Source organism: Dermacentor silvarum, chromosome 4 (assembly GCF_013339745.2).
Source record: "Dermacentor silvarum isolate Dsil-2018 chromosome 4, BIME_Dsil_1.4, whole genome shotgun sequence".
NCBI lineage: Eukaryota > Metazoa > Arthropoda > Arachnida > Ixodida > Ixodidae > Dermacentor > Dermacentor silvarum.
This window is the reverse complement of record NC_051157.2, coordinates 193,583,391-193,599,422: the sequence shown is the minus strand read 5'-3', so window position 1 is coordinate 193,599,422 and position 16,032 is coordinate 193,583,391. Positions and strand designations below refer to the sequence as shown.

General features: G+C 46.9%; 1 protein-coding gene across 1 annotated transcript in view; it reads right to left on the bottom strand.

The window, feature by feature from the left end:
- LOC119450883 (probable D-lactate dehydrogenase, mitochondrial) overlaps positions 1 to 685 on the bottom strand; it is a 463,244-nt gene extending 462,559 nt beyond the window's left edge. Inside the window, exon 1 of the mRNA XM_037714356.2 lies at positions 575 to 685. The gene's annotated coding sequence lies outside the window, so the exon portion shown is untranslated. The remainder of the gene's footprint in view (positions 1 to 574) is intronic.
- Between the last annotated feature and the right edge of the window lie 15,347 nt (positions 686 to 16,032).

Below are 16,032 nucleotides of genomic sequence, written 5' to 3'. Positions count from 1 at the left end.
CAAAATCGCCTCGCGATGAAGTTGAAAACCTTGCAGCGTCAGAGGATATCCAACAACACAAACACATAAAGTGATAGCTGAAATAGCAATCATTGCCCGAAATTTCACACAAGGAGTCAACAAAGCTAAGCACTTATTGGATATTTGCAGACATACAGCCGCTTACCGGCGTCAACTGTGTCCCACGCCAAAGGCGCGGACATCTACCAACTACGAAAATAATAGGAAGGCTGCGGTGGCGCTTACTTTTTAATTAGATCAGGGTCCGATATCAAGATCTCGAGGTACACTGTTAAAATTAATAAAAAATGGTCATCGCAGTTACCGCTGTACGGGCTTCGCCGGATGTGTCACAAATGGTAATTTGAGACCTTAAAGAACGCGCGCAACCTGAGCATTGTGTCCACCAGATCGCCGACTGCACGTATAGCGAGCTTCGCCGTATGTCCTGGAAGCAGCGAAGACAACGATCGGGGCTGCCAGGCGCAGCGCGAATTGAGAAGCTCGCGCGACCAGCACCGAAGCGGGATACACCGCGAAAGAAGCCCAGCGGCGAAGCCCGACGGCGACGTACCTGTACTTCGGTGCTAGTGGCGTCGTGGGTCTCCGCGGGCCGCTGCTGCCGCCGAAAGCCGGGAGGCGGTTCTGTGCGCGGCTCTGCAACAGCCGATGTGGTGTAACACCTGGTTGGCGCGTGAGGCATCGCGGAGGGAAAGCGAGTTAACGTTGCTGCAGGCCGCCGCTGCCAGTGTGGCGGGCCATTCGGTTGCGATGCTGAATAGTAAAGTAGTAGTAGTAATGTTTATTGTGAGAGTGTCGCATGCCTACCCGGGAGGTTAAGCAGCAATCGGATAGCTCATGTATAAGAAATTAAAGTAGATTTACGGGAAAAATAAAGGGAACAGAATTTCTCTGTTATTCTCTGACATTCCCAGTTTTATTTCGGTGGTAGTATTAATCATTACTGGAAGAAAACACAGAAACACACTTTTAATTTCACCAGGTTCCACGCCATTGCCCCGCAGTGGGTAAGAGTCATCGTTCGGAGACAAATGAAAAGCCAACCAAAGCGAAATTAGGTTAGTACCAAAAGGGAAAAAATGTAGTGTGTAGAATAACAAAATTCAAGGATAAGTGAGAACAGAAAGAAAATATGTATATATATATATATATATATATATATATATATAAATCAAGCAAATCAAGAAGTTCAATGAAACCCCGTGAAGTGTTAATAAAATTCCTAAATTGCTCAGGAAGCGTTCACATTAAGGATAGCGAAACAGAAATGGTTAAGGCGAGTCAGAGAGGACGAAGTCGCTTCTTCGAGAGTTTTCTTGTACGCTTGAAAATCGTGGACGAATGTGAAAAAATTGTCTGTGGTGTCACTTGTCCGACAAAAAGAACGAAACGGGGATGGTATAATACCACTTCTTGTAAGTAAAACGTTACAGATGGTGTTCTACAGTCTTGACGAGGACTTCGAGTATTCGTGTACGGCATAATTGGCTTTCCTAGGGACACAACAGGTGTTTAAAATCTGGATAATTTGCTACAGATGTGAGAGATACATCGTGCAGCATCGTTGGTCCGGAAAATCTAGGTGCCAAAATGAAAACTGATGAAGGGGAAAACTTGATTAGCCGGGTCAAGTAGCGACGCCTTCCCTAAAAAAACAACTAATGGAATATAAGTTAAGTGGTAAGTAACTAATCATTTGGAAGTTAAGAAATCCAGAAAGTAATCAGAAGCAATGAAGGAGCGGCACAGCAGAGCATCAGAGATGTCCGAGCACTACCGCGTATGCTGATAGGTTGAATTTACGGATGGCTACCGAACATCATGCAAGAAAAACGAGTGAAATCTGGAAAACATACATGAAGAGACAAATCCACAAGAGAAAAGGGCATCCGATGCATCACTTTGCAAGTGTCTTAATAACGGACACTTGCAATGCTATTAAGACAAATGTCTTGATAACATTTGTCGACATGTCTAAAAACAAATATTGTTGATTAAAGAGCGTGTTTACAATCGCTTTCTATTTCTTCTTCGTTTGGCCCATAACTTCCATGATTTCGCTCGCAGCACACGAATTGGCTGGACTGCAAGTTCGCTCAATATCTCTTGGTACCTGCATTGATTTTCCTGAGTGTCCGCTGCTTTATTGACGTATTCCGTACGCATGATTCGGAACGATCTATTTCCGCACGAATGCCTTTCATGGCTTCGTCGCTAAAGAAAAAGAATGCAACCTTGCGTGAGTTCAGCGGGGCTTGCAATGTATTTGTTTTGTTTAGATAATGACAGCCATAATACTACTGATTGTCGAGGGTGTGGCTTTTTCTTTCTTCTTTTCCATACTATCAGCAAGTGCATCTCGCATGCTTGAGGGCTGTTGTTTGACGTCTGCAACTTCGCCATCGTCATCACGTGCACATATTCGAATCGTCACGCTTGTGGCACGGCGGTGAAAGAGGTTGCCATGTTCATGCAAAGGTGTTGCTGAAATGCATATTCGATTTGAAAAGTTTACAGACCTGAAAAAAAAATCACCGCATATCCACGAAGTGAATGATGATGAGTGAGCGAAACACCGGGGGATCATTCGGGTAAACCACAGCTACGGACGAGAGAGAAAGAGAGCGCGCGTCGGGAACGAACGCCCTTGTGCAAAGCAGCGCCCCTAGCTACGGACGAGAGAGAAAAACGCCGGAAGCGTTCTCCGGAAGCCGGAAGCTGAACCGGAAGTGGGAACGGAAGTCGGCTTCCGGTTCCGGCTTCCGGAAGTCGGAGCTTGGCGTACATATACTATATATATTGTGAGCAAAATATTAATCCTTCATCTTCTTCACCTGTACATAATCATCATCACTGTGCGCGTCGTCTTCGTTCAGCGCGTGGCTCAGCCAAATAAAGGCGACGAGACAACAGCTGTGCTGCTGCCGTACAAAGTGGTGGAGATTGCTTTCGATCCCCTAGACCTCTACGCCGTCGAGTTCCACTGGAGCTTCGTTCGGGTCGCCGTTTGCTCCGCCTGTCCACTGCCATGACCTAAGTACCGCAACCCGGAGCCTCCGGCATCACCCCCGCTGCCCCCCAACCAGCCGCCTCCGTATGGACCGTTACCGCCCCGCAGCGTGACCCCACTATATTCTCTGGTCTCCCGCGCGACGACGTCGAGGACTGGCTGGAGAACTATGACCGGGTGAGTGAGTACAACCACTGGGACGACACTCAGAAACTTCGCCACGTCGCCTTCTACCTGTCCCATGTCGCGAAGACGTGGTTCTTTAACCACGAGAGGGCCTTGCCCGATTGGACCAGCTTCCAGCACCAAGTCCGGAAGATTTTCGGAACGCCATCCATCCGTTCTGAAGTTTCAAAGCGGCAGCTCGATGCGCGCATGCAACAACCAGGGGAGACGTACACTTCGTACATTGAAGACGTCCTTTCCCTTTGCCGCCGCGTCGACTCGGCAATGAGCGAGGCCGATCGCGTTCGACACATTTTAAAAGGCATTGGACACGTTGCGTTTAACGCACTAGCAGTTAAAAACCCCACCACCGTAGACGACGTCATCGCGACTTGCCAGCATCTGGATACCCTACAAGCCATCCGGTTACAGCCAGACGTCTGTGACACGCGACCTCCTTCGGATGCCGATTTGCGCACGTTGATTCGGGCTCTGATCCGCGAAGAGCTTCAAGCACAAGACCTGTCGTGCTCTGCTGCTCCTCCAGCTCACTCTACGTCCACTGGGCTACGAGACATCATCAAGGACGAGCTGTCTTCCTTGGTTTCCGCTGTACGCCCTGACCCTCCGACACCACCAAATCCTCCACTCACGTACGCCCAAGTTGTTGCCATGCAGCCTTCCGTCGCTCAGCGTGCCCTTCCGGTTCCTCAGAACGACATTGCAGCCTTTACACCACGTGCACCTGTACCTGCATTTTACGCCCCCTGGCGTTCCTCCCGCCCAATCTGTTATTATTGTGGCATTCGAGGCGACATCTCGCGGTTTTGTCGCAAGCGCCAGCAGGACGAACGCCGCGGCTACGATGCTTACGAGAGGGATCTGGTGTCCTTTCCGAGCCAATACCAGCGCCGCCCTTCAACACGTTCCTTCTCCCCACCCGCTCCATCTGACGCTCCTCGAAACTACCGTCCAAGACGCCGCCGCTCTCCTTCCCCTCTCCGACGCTCAACATCGCCTCTCCAGCCAGTCACCCATACCGACTACCACTCGGAAAACTAGATGGTGCAGTTTTTGGAGGGGAAGCTGCATCGCTCGGACAAACAACACCTCCTGAGAGCCCGGCCAATTTGTTATTAGTGTATGCTGAAGGTGTGCCTGTTCGAGCATTAGTTGATACGGGAGCCGCTATTTCTATTATTCATGCCGATTTGTGCTCTCGTCTACGCAAGGTCACTACACCTTACCATGGCACTCCTTTACGTAGCGCGAATAACCTTACGATACGGCCATCGGCACAGTGTACCGTTCGAGTATTTATTGATGGGATTCGCCACCATATTACGTTCGCAGTGCTGCCTTCCTGCGCTTATATGCTCATTCTTGGTTGGGACTTTCTTTCTGCCGCTGCCGCTTTTATCTCTTGCCGACAGCGCCTTGTCCACATGCGCGAGACCGATGGCACCGACAAGGGGCCTCAGTCCTGCCACCGTCTGCGAACCGTAGCCGATTGTTTGGTCCCACCTGGCCACGAGCAACTTCTTGTGATTGCTTCCGACGTAATTGACAATGGCGATGTTCTAGTCACCCCATCAGCCCGTTGCCTCTCCAAAGGAATTGCACTAGCGTCGAGTCTCGTTCGATTCATCAACGGCACGGCCCTTCTCACAGTACTCAACGTCACAAATGAGCCGATTTTGCTTCCCAAAGGTGCTGTCGTGGTTTGCGGTGTGGACACACAGCCTATCTCGGTGATGGCTTCGAGTACTGATACTGCAGAACCACGCCCACCTACAGATGCTGCTCCTGCTACTGCTCTCGCCAGCGCAATCAGTAAGGATCTGACTCCACAGCAAGCACATCAACCTACTGGCCTTGTTGTCGAAACATAAATCTTCCATTCGACGTACACTCACCTCTCTTGGGACAGACTTCAGCGGCAACTCATCGCATACACGTCGATGGAAGTTCTATTGTCCGCCGTCGACCATATCGCGTTTCTTCCGCCGAACGCGAGATAATCGACAAGCACGTTGCCGACATGCTCGAGCGAAATATCATCCGCCCCTCCGCCAGCCCTTGGTCGTCACCCGTCGTTTTGGTGCGCAAGAAAGATGGCTCAGTGCGATTTTGTGTTGATTACCGTGCCTTGAACAAAATAACCCGAAAAGACGTATATCCTTTGCCTCGCATTGACGACGCCTTAGATTCATTGCAAGGCGCAGAATACTTTTCCAGTCTTGACTTACGCTCGGGTTATTGGCAAATTCCGATGCATGAGGCTGACAAGGAAAAAACTGTCTTTGCAACAACAGATGGACTGTACGAATTTAACGTCATGCCTTTTGGCCTCTGCAATGCACCAGCAACCTTCGAACGAATGATGGACACTGTTCTGCGGGGCCCTAAGTGGAAGTCTTGTTTGTGCTACCTTGACGACATAGTCATATTTTCTTCAACCTTCCAACTCCACTTGCAGCGCCTCGATGAAGTTCTGACGTGTCTCTCTGCTGCTGGTCTTCAGCTGAATACCAAAAAGTGCCACTTTGCCAGCAAGACTATTAAAGTACTGGGCCACCTCGTAAGCAAAGACGGCATTCAGCCTGACCCCGAAAAGATTACCGCCGTCCTACGCTTTCCGAGGCCCCAACGCTTCAAAGAACTTCGCAGCTTTCTTGGCCTGGCTTCTTACTTCCGGCGCTTCATACGTGACTTTGCTACCATCGCGGCTCCGCTTCACCGACTCCTCCCTTCAGGAACTCCATACGTATGGTCAGACGAGTGCCAAGCGGCTTTTGACACTTTAAAGCGTGCCCTCACGTCTGAGCCAGTGCTTTGTCATTTCGATGAGTCCGCACCCACTCTACTCCATACTGATGCCAGCGGCCATGGAATCGGCGCTGTTCTTTTGCAACGACAACGTTTTGAGGAACGCGTGGTCGCATACGCAAGTCGGACGCTAACATCGGCCGAGAAAAATTATACAATCACTGAGCAGGAGTGCCTCGCCGTTGTTTGGGCCATCCAAAAATTCCGACCGTATTTACACGGCCGCCACTTTACGGTCGTGACCGACCACCATGCTTTATGCTGGTTGTCGACGTTAAAGAATTTATCTGGCCGTTTAGGTCGCTGGATACTTCGTCTGCAAGAATATGACTTCGACGTCACGTACAAATCCGGCAAGAAACACAACGATGCAGATGCTCTCAGCCGCTGTCCGTTACCACCGCAGTCCGACGTTCCCGGCAAGCCTCCATCCGTCACCGAGGCTGTAAACGCATCCTCTGCAGTTCTTTCACTCGCCGCTCTCAACGGTCTTCCTTCTTTCCACCCTGAGACGTTCGCGTCCCACCAACGCGACGACGTTTACTGCCACTCAATTATGGAACGCCTTCACGGCTCATCTCGTCCTCCTAACGCGCGAGCCCGTCGCCAGTTACAGAACTTCAAGTGTGAAAAATCAATCCTCTACCGGTATGTCTTCCACCCCGAAGGACAGCGTTGGGTTCCTGTCGCTCCTCGATCACTCAGGGAACAGATATTGAAGACATTTCATGATGATCCCACGGCTGGACATCTCGGCTTTCACAAGACCTATGAACGCATCCGCAGTCGTTTTTCCTGGCCTGGACTTGCCACCTGCGTAGCGAAATACGTCGCGTCTTGCTCGCTCTGTCAGCACCGCAAACGGCCCACTTCACCTCTGGCTGGACTGCTGCAACCTCTTCCCTGTCCTGACGCTCCATTCGCAGTCATCGGGATTGACCTCTACGGACCGCTGCCATTATCAGCTAGCGGCAAGAGATGGGTCGTCACTGCAGTTGACCACTTGACCAGGTACGCCGAAACAGCTGCGCTACCTTCAGGATCCGCGGAGGAGATTGCGACTTTCTTCCTGGAAGCCATCTTTCTACGACATGGAGCGCCACGCGTCCTTTTGAGTGACCGTGGCAAGGCGTTTCTGTCGAAGCTACTCGAGGACGTCCTCCGCACATGCAACAGCATCCATAAGACGACTACCAGCTACCATCCTCCGACTAATGGCCTCACAGAGCGCTTCCATCGAACTCTCTCTGACATGATCTCCATGTACATCAACGCTGACCACACCAACTGGGATACCATCCTGCCATTCGTGACTTTTGCCTACAACACCGCTGCACAGCGCACTACTGGCTACTCACCATTCTTTCTAGTTTACGGGCGTCAACCGACCTCTCTCCTCGACGTCTCTTTTTTGATGCCCCCGTGAAATCGTCGGCGTCAGTGAGTGAGCAGTTAATATCTCGCCTTGCCGCATGTCGCCATCGCGCCCGCCTCAACACCGAGGCAAGTCAACAGGATAGGAAGACTCGCTACGATGCATTTCACCGCGTCGTTCAGTTCAGCCCCGGCGATGAAGTGTTATTGTGGACACCCACTCGAGTTCCTGGCCTGTGCGAAAAGTTTCAGTCGCGTTTTATAGGGCCCTACACTGTCGTAGAGCAAACCTCGCCAGTGAACTACCGCGTCACTCCCGTTGTCACGCCTTCCGATGGCCGCTACCGTGGCACAGAAATTGTCCACGTTTCGCGCCTAAAGCCCTTCCAACGACGTACCGCACCGCTATAACCAGCGGCCAGGTTGGCCGCTTTCGCGCGAGGGGGTAATTAGTGTGAGCAAAATATTAATCCTCCATCTTCTTCACCTGTACATAATCATCATCACTGTGCGCGTCGTCTTCGTTCAGCGCGTGGCTCAGCCAAATAAAGGCGACGAGACAACAGCTGTGCTGCTGCCTTGCAATATATATATATATATATATATATATATATATATATATGCGTATACGAACTACATAGCGGTCTCCATGCCAACCAGAGCTACGGACTACGAGGGACAAGGCTCGGCCCTAAGGTGCTTCGCCCCTAAAAAGAAAGAAAATATATTCGCAGATTTAGAGCTCCGCCTAGTATTGGGATTTCGAGCCTGTTCTCGCATGTGTGAACAACAAAATTTCGTATGGTTTTACCGGCCGTGGTGCAATACTATTGAGAATTAAGGCAAAATTTTCGATCGAGCGTATGCATCGGGCCAGGCGCAGTAGGTTCGCTCACCTATTTCACTTATAAAACTAAGATTTACAGTTTCACCAAAATCCAGAGCACTGTGTATCCAGGCACGCGTGTTATCCAAAGTCATATAGCGGCACCTTAGCTCTCGTTACGGAAGATGGAGATCTCTCGTAGGCAGGAGGAAAGCCGAGCATTATATGAAGCATCGAAATATGCATTGCGACCACTGTGCCTTCCAGCTCCATAGGTTCGTTGGCCAACTTTTTGTAGCGTTAGCTACACTGGCCTAGCCAAGCCCGTTTCGCGCGGCACATCAAGAGCCGTGCTGCGCATGCGCAAGGATCAGTGATGTCACACGGCTTGCGCACCGGAGCCACCGGAGCCGGCACCTCTCGCGCACTCCGCCGCCGCCGCGCGCGACTCACCGCCGCCGGTCTGCGCATTCCAGAGGAGTGACGTCGTAGCCGTGGTAGACGCACTGGCGCCGGCGCGCGCTAGCTGTGGAGTCGCCGTCTGACATTGCGCTGGAGCCGCTGCGCTTCTGACTGGCGTTTGCCAGTGTGGTATAGCCATGGAGAAGGAGAGCGCAAATGCTGCTCAACAGCGCAGAAGAACGGAGAAGCTTGACTCATCGGATCCCGAAGTAGTTGCCTGGCAATTAGCGGTTGAGCGTAGGAGGAATGAACAGAAGAAGGCTAAACGTGCTGCCGAGACACTGGAGCAAAGGGACGAACGTCTAGCAAAGCGGCGTCGCCAGGAGGCTGAGCGACGTGCCCCCCTGCAGCAACAACAAAACGCCGTCGATGACGTCAAGGCTCGCCGATCGACTGAATATACTGTGAAACTCAGCGAAAGCGCATGTGCCACATAATACGTATACCGCGTGTGTGTCATTGGAGCAGCAGTAAGCATGACAATCAAGCTAATCCTTGACAATCTAGACAACCAGGAAAGCTAAGAATAATCAGCTGAACCTTTGCTAACGCTACGTATATCCTGGCATAGCCGAGCTAAGCCACTGCAACTTTTTTGGTTTTGTTTTCAGACCTTGGACATATTGTGTGTTCAAGTGATGGTGCGATTCAAATCTTAGATTTCTTACGCACCAGTTTTTCTCCGCACTGTTCATGCTGCGGTTTTAAGCTTCTCAATGCTTTGAAAGCCTCCACTGTGCTGTTGTCCGTAGCGATGCAGTGAAGCCGATCGTTTGATGTTATGACGTGCGCTGTATCCATAAATATTTATGATGTCAGTTTAATGAACACGAAGCAGCGTGAACCACGCAAGGAAAATATATAGTATGACCAGGGTCCTACAACGCTTTTCTTCCGGTCAGGGAACTTCCTCGAAAGTTCCGTATAGCGACAGAAGGTAGTACCAGAGCTGCTGGCGTAAGCAGAAGATCATTCATCTGCACCGACCACCAGGCTGCGCGATCGTGCAAATATTTCACCAGGAAAGGCTCCTCTGCCATGTTTCTTTCAGTATGTTTACACAGACTGAACATGTAACGATAATTTTAGGCAAAATAATTGAACGTGCGATGCGTTTGTGCTTTAATTACACACGGCAGCGCTGTGCGACAAACGGGCCAAGTAATTTCCGGTCAGGTGTATGTAGTTGCACTATTCTCTAGCTAGTTTGTTTAGTGCATAATGCAAAAAGGGTAAGGCGTGCAAACACGGACACAAGAGAAGAGTTGTGGACAACACGAACGCCGCTTCTCCTCTCTTGAGTCCTCTCCTCTCTTGTGTCCATGTTTGCACGCCTTACCTCTTTTGCATTATGAATCCTTACCAACTAGCTCAGCTTTCTGTCGTTCTAAGCTCTGTTTGGTGCAATTATCAAATTAGTTCAGTTAGTTAGGATAGTTATTTACTTAAGTTAGTTTTGTGAGCTGTTACATTATTGAGCTAGTTATGGTAAATATGCTGCAGAAGAACTGATAGCTGGCCGAGTTGGTACCTTTTGACATTCATACTTTGGGTTGCGCACGAAACACATGGACGGCGAGAAGGGACTAGGCGACACGAGTGCCGACACTCAACTGGTATTGTTATTGAAGGAACCATATTTATACAAAACGCAGCAGCGCCACCTGGTAGTGAAATTAACATCATATCAAACAAGCTGTAATCAAAACATTGCAGACATGCACCAGGTGATCTCTACTATATCAGTGGATGCCGTGACACGTGCTGCCAAAACACATGAATTCTGTTTCTATTAATAAAATAGATGGCAGACCGACGCAGGCATCTTCCATCTTTGCCATATGGTACGCCTCTACAATTTCTCGGTTAATTTGCCGCCTGTCTCCTGACAAAACGCGACCGCCCATAAACAGAAGTCTGCAACCACAACTATGGCAATGGTCGGCCAAGTGGGAGCGTTCCGAGTTGTACAGGGACAGACCATGTTATCTGAGCCAATTGTTGAAGCGCCTGTCACTTTGGCCAACGTTCGACCATGCCGCAGCTGAATGGCACCTAGTACACTACTGCGCTCTTGCAGGAGGTGTAGCCCTCAGTGTGTTTTATTTGACAACCGCCCTCTCTGTACGCAGCAGGGGTTTCAATTTTCAGAATGAAATGATTGCTCACTATTCCTTTGAAGTGGGGGGTCTCCAAACCTTATGGTGAGATTGCGGGATTGGCGACCAGCGACGATGTTGATGGCGGCAAAATAAAGAATAAAACAGATGTTGCGTAAAATTACTTCTTCCACATAACAATGGTGTAAACTAAACAATGGGCGTAGACTAAACATTGCATTCCAAATAGTCGACATGATTTTGCAAATAGTTCCCTATTTTAATTACCTGCCTTGACCTTACAGCATAACGTCGTGAAAAAGTGCGCAACTGTAACAATTGAGCTAAGTTACACGATGAGGCGTCGTTACGTATACGATAAAGCAAAATGCTACATTGAATAATTACCCTAATTACACTAATTAGCTTTTTAATGATTAACCTTAAGGCAACACATTGCAATTAACGAAATGTAGCCAACGAGTTCACGAGGCGTATCCACTTGGAACAAATTCTGTGGACGGTACTGGTTTCGAGATTCATTTTCAAAGTGGGCAACGAAATGCATTGGCGTCCCAGTTAATATTGTTCTTCAAAGCGTAAAACGCCGATTTTCTTTTTCTTTTTTGAGCGAGTGGAACAACAGTGCATTCTTACCGAAAGTTTAACGGCGCATATCTTCAAACCTGTGACACAATAAGAATTTGTTCCAAGTGGATATGTCTTCTAAACTCACCAGCTGCAATTCGCTGATTGAAATATGTACCGTCGAATAATTAGTTGAAATGGTATTATGTTAATTATTCATTCAAGCATTTCGATCTCTCGTTGAAGTAATGACCACCTCTTCTTCTCTCTGAGGCTTTACGTGCCAAAACCAGTCCCGGTTATGAGGCCCGCCGTAGTGGAGGACTCCGGTTTAATTGGCCACCTGGGGTTCTTTAACGGGCACGACAACGCAAGCATACGGGCGTTTTGCATTTCGCCTCCATCGTCTCATCGAGTAATTGAGCTCAAAGGTTAGAATGGTATATTTGCCCCAGATAATTTAAAAAATAATTTGGTCCTGTTAAAAAGGAAAAAAAGAAAGACACCCTATATATGAAACAGGCACGATGGCAAACAAGCATGTTCACCATTCCCGGCTGCACGCAGTTTTATTGCTTGTTCACAGTCATTCTTTCTACACCCAACAGATACCTACAGGACGTTGAAGTGATCGCGGACGCGTCACCGTTCTGAACATTGCAAAACGCCCTTTATTTTGCTGGTACGTCGTTACCGCAACTCCGTCATCTACGAATCCGTGTTGCATTCGTGCATAGTGTTTACGTTCCAATGTCATAGAAGCCTAGGTAAGTTGGTGTAGCATTGCCAAGATTAAATTAGCGCAATACACAGGGCAGAGCTCACTGCTTATTGTTTCGTCTTGCGTTCTCTGTTGTGTATTGCGCTAATTATATTCTTGACAGCATTAACTTTTTAGGAGTTTCGAGAAAAGACAATTCGTGTTAGTTGGAGGACAGGCTTATTCAAAAAGAAAACTTAGTCTTCTAAAATTTTACGACACTACGCGTTCGAAAAGGCGCTGATTGTTTTTATTTCTGTCCTCTGTGATCGCAGCTATGCGGCGTTAATGGTGATAATTTGCGTTGCTGAATAAACGTACACTCGCCAACTGAAAAATCCAAACAACAGATTGACGTTTCGGCGCCAAATACGGGTGCCTTGTTCACAATTTGCGGTATGCTATTTATGCACAATGAAATCAGTAAGAAATGCAGCATGAAATCAGTAAGAAGAAAACTAGGCATAGGACAAGGCAAGATGTATGCACTGAAAGATAAGCATGGTAATATCATCAGCAATTTTGATGACATAGTAAAAGCAGCAGAAGAATTCTATACTGACCTGTACAGTAGCCAAAACAGCCAAGCTTCTTCCATTCGAAATAGTGATGAACAGGATACAGAAGCTCCTTCTATAACTAGCGATGAAGTTAGAAGGGCCTTGAAAGATATGACCAGGGGAAAAGCGCCTGGAGAAGATGGAATAACAGTAGATTTAATCAAAGATGGAGGAGATATCATGCTTGAAAAGCTTGCGGCCCTTTATACGCAATGCCTCACCACTTCAAGTGTACCAGAGAGCTGGAAGAACGCCAATATTATACTTATCCATAAGAAGGGAGACGTTAAAGAATTGAAGCATTACAGACCCATTAGCTTGCTTTCAGTATTGTATAAAATATTCACCAAGATAATTTCTAATAGAATCAGGACAACACTTGACTTCAGTCAACCAAGAGAACAGGCTGGCTTCAGGAAGGGGTATTCTACGATGGATCATATCCATGCCATCAATCAGGTGATCGAGAAATCTGCGGAGTACAATCAACCTCTCTATATGGCTTTCATAGATTATGAAAAGGCATTCGATTCAGTAGAGATATCAGCAGTCATAGAGGCATTGCGTAATCAAGGAGTGGAGGAGGCATACGTGAATATCTTGGCAAATATCTACAAGGATTCCACAGCTACCTTGGTTCTCCACAAGAAAAGTATAAAGTTACCTATCAAGAAAGGGGTCAGGCAAGGAGACACAATCTCTCCAATGCTATTCACTGCATGCTTAGAAGAAGTATTCAAGCTCTTAGACTGGGAAGCATTAGGAGTGAGGATCGATGGCGAATATCTCAGCAACCTTCGGTTTGCAGATGAAATTGTCCTATTGAGCAACAATGGAGAGGAATTACAACAAATGATTGAGGACCTTCATCGAGAAAGTGCTTGGGAGAAAGTGATTGGGTTGAAGATGAATATGCAGAAGACAAAGATAATGTTCAATAGCCTGGCAAGGGAACAAGAATTCAGGATCGCCCGTCAGCCTCTAGAATCTGTAAAGGAATATGTTTATCTAGATCAATTACTCACAGGGGACCCTGATCATGAGAAAGAAATTTACAGAAGAATAAAATTGGGTTGGAGTGCATACGGCAGGCATTGTCAAATCCTGACTGGGAGCTTACCACTGTCGTTGAAAAGAAAAGTGTACAATCATTGCATTCTACCGGTGCTAACATACGGGGCAGAAACTTGGAGGTTAACAAAGAAGCTCGAGAACAAGTTAAGGACCGCACAAAGAGCAATGGAACGAAAAATCTTAGGAGTAACGTTAAGAGACAGGAAGAGAGCGGTGTGGATCAGAGAACAAACGGGGGTAGACGATATTCTAGTTGACATTAAGCGGAAGAAATGGAGCTGGGCAGGCCATGTAATACGTAGGATGGATAACCGGTGGACCATTAGGGTTACAGAATGGATACCAAGAGAAGGGAAGCGCAGTCGAGGACGGCAGAAAGTCAGGTGGGATGATGAGGTTAGGAAATTCGCAGGCGCAAGTTGGAATACGCTAGCGCAAGACAGGGGTAATTGGAGATCGCAGGGAGAGGCCTTCGTCCTGCAGTGGACATAAATATAGGCTGATGATGATGATGATGAATTGACAGCACCACAGGTATTAGCCCACTCGTCTACAGATAAGGCCGTCGTGGCCGTACGTTATCACTTGCGACTTGCAAGTGCTGATAGCACAAACTTTTACACAAAGTGTAAAATTTTGACAAATAATTTCTGAAAGAAATAACCACAAATTGTCAATAAAATTTCTAAACAAAACTATAGCATTCTGATGGCAGTTCGATATGAGGGATTTGGAACCCTTTTTAAAAACTGAAATTAGCTTGGCCTTTTTTATTGCGACTAGGAAAAATGTCTTTTGTAATTACGAGGGTGATGATGTATGTAAACGGGTCGCAGATACGTTCTGTGAATTTAATGCGAGCAGAGATAAGAGGAAGTTTTTAGCTCGGGCCCAACTACGATACTTCCCATTCAAGTGCATGTAACACACAGAAACGCCTTTCTGAGATTAACAGTTGGCCGAGTTTAATGAAATTCATGGCATTTGAGAGGAAAATTTCAATTCTAGTTACTGTTGGAAGGGAAATTTTGATTCAGGACATAATTTTATTAAACGAGTTTTTGAAAATTGGTAAGGCAGAAAAAAGAAGCACGAAGTTTACAAGTTCGTAGCTGGGTGCCAAAAGATATATCGCGGTTCTGTAAATGGTACCGTTACAGCATGCAAAGCGGTCAAATATGATGCATCAGTTGATATCTTACGTGAATTTGTAACGTTAATTGCAAAGGTTCTGTAAAAGTCCTATTGAATATTTGTGGTAAATTAGAGAGTGATGTACAACGCATCAATATCAATTTTGTCCCCTTTAGATGCAGTATCATAAAATTTGCAGAATTGTGGTATTGTTTATTGTTGTGTGACAGAGTTGTAAAATTCAGTCTCGCAAAAATTCAACAACTTTTATTAAAAAATCGATGAGCTAAATAAAACATGCACTGCATAATTTCACTAGATATTTTATTTTTCTTCTAAATGCCATAATCGCCATCAAATTTGGTACAGTAATTGTCGAGAAAAACGATTTCTCTTTTTCTTGTATTTAGATATGTTATTAATGACAGTGCGTACTTCTTCAGGTGAATCACGACAGAGAAGATATGAGGCAAACGAGGATATAAAGATTTGAGACGTTCAGCGGTGTCCACATCCTCTACAGATAATGAATTGTGGAATGCATTTACAATATCTGGTGGGTTATTATACGTGTGATCTCCTGAGTGAATCTTGGGGGTGAAAGTATTAGACTGTAGCCGTACCTAGGAAGTGCTTGCATATATTCCACTGAAGTTTCAAATTATTGCCAGCACTTTTATTCTTGTTCGCGAAATAAGTTCTTTTAGAGTTTTTGAGAAATCTCATTAAGGTATGATAAATTTCTTGTGATTACGTAAATTAATAATGAATGGGTAACTCTTCGCGATACTTATAAAGGTTATCTTCGTTCTGCAGACTGTTTCATTGATTAGCGGTCATCATTCACCAGTAATATGCTGTCGAAACCGTATTTATACAGAAAATAAATTTAGTATTGGCTAGGATGGTGTTAGTTATAAGGTCAAAAAACTTGTCATGCGTGATTGCTATAATTTTTAGCCGCTTTTAGTGATACCAGTCTTCAGTAATTGGGAACTATCAGTTATGCTTTATTCACTGCACAAAATGAAATTCTGGGGTGTTACGTGCCAAAACCACAATTTCATTATGAAGCAAGCCCTAGTGGGAGACTCCGGATTAATTTTGGCTCCCTAGGGATCTTTAAGGTG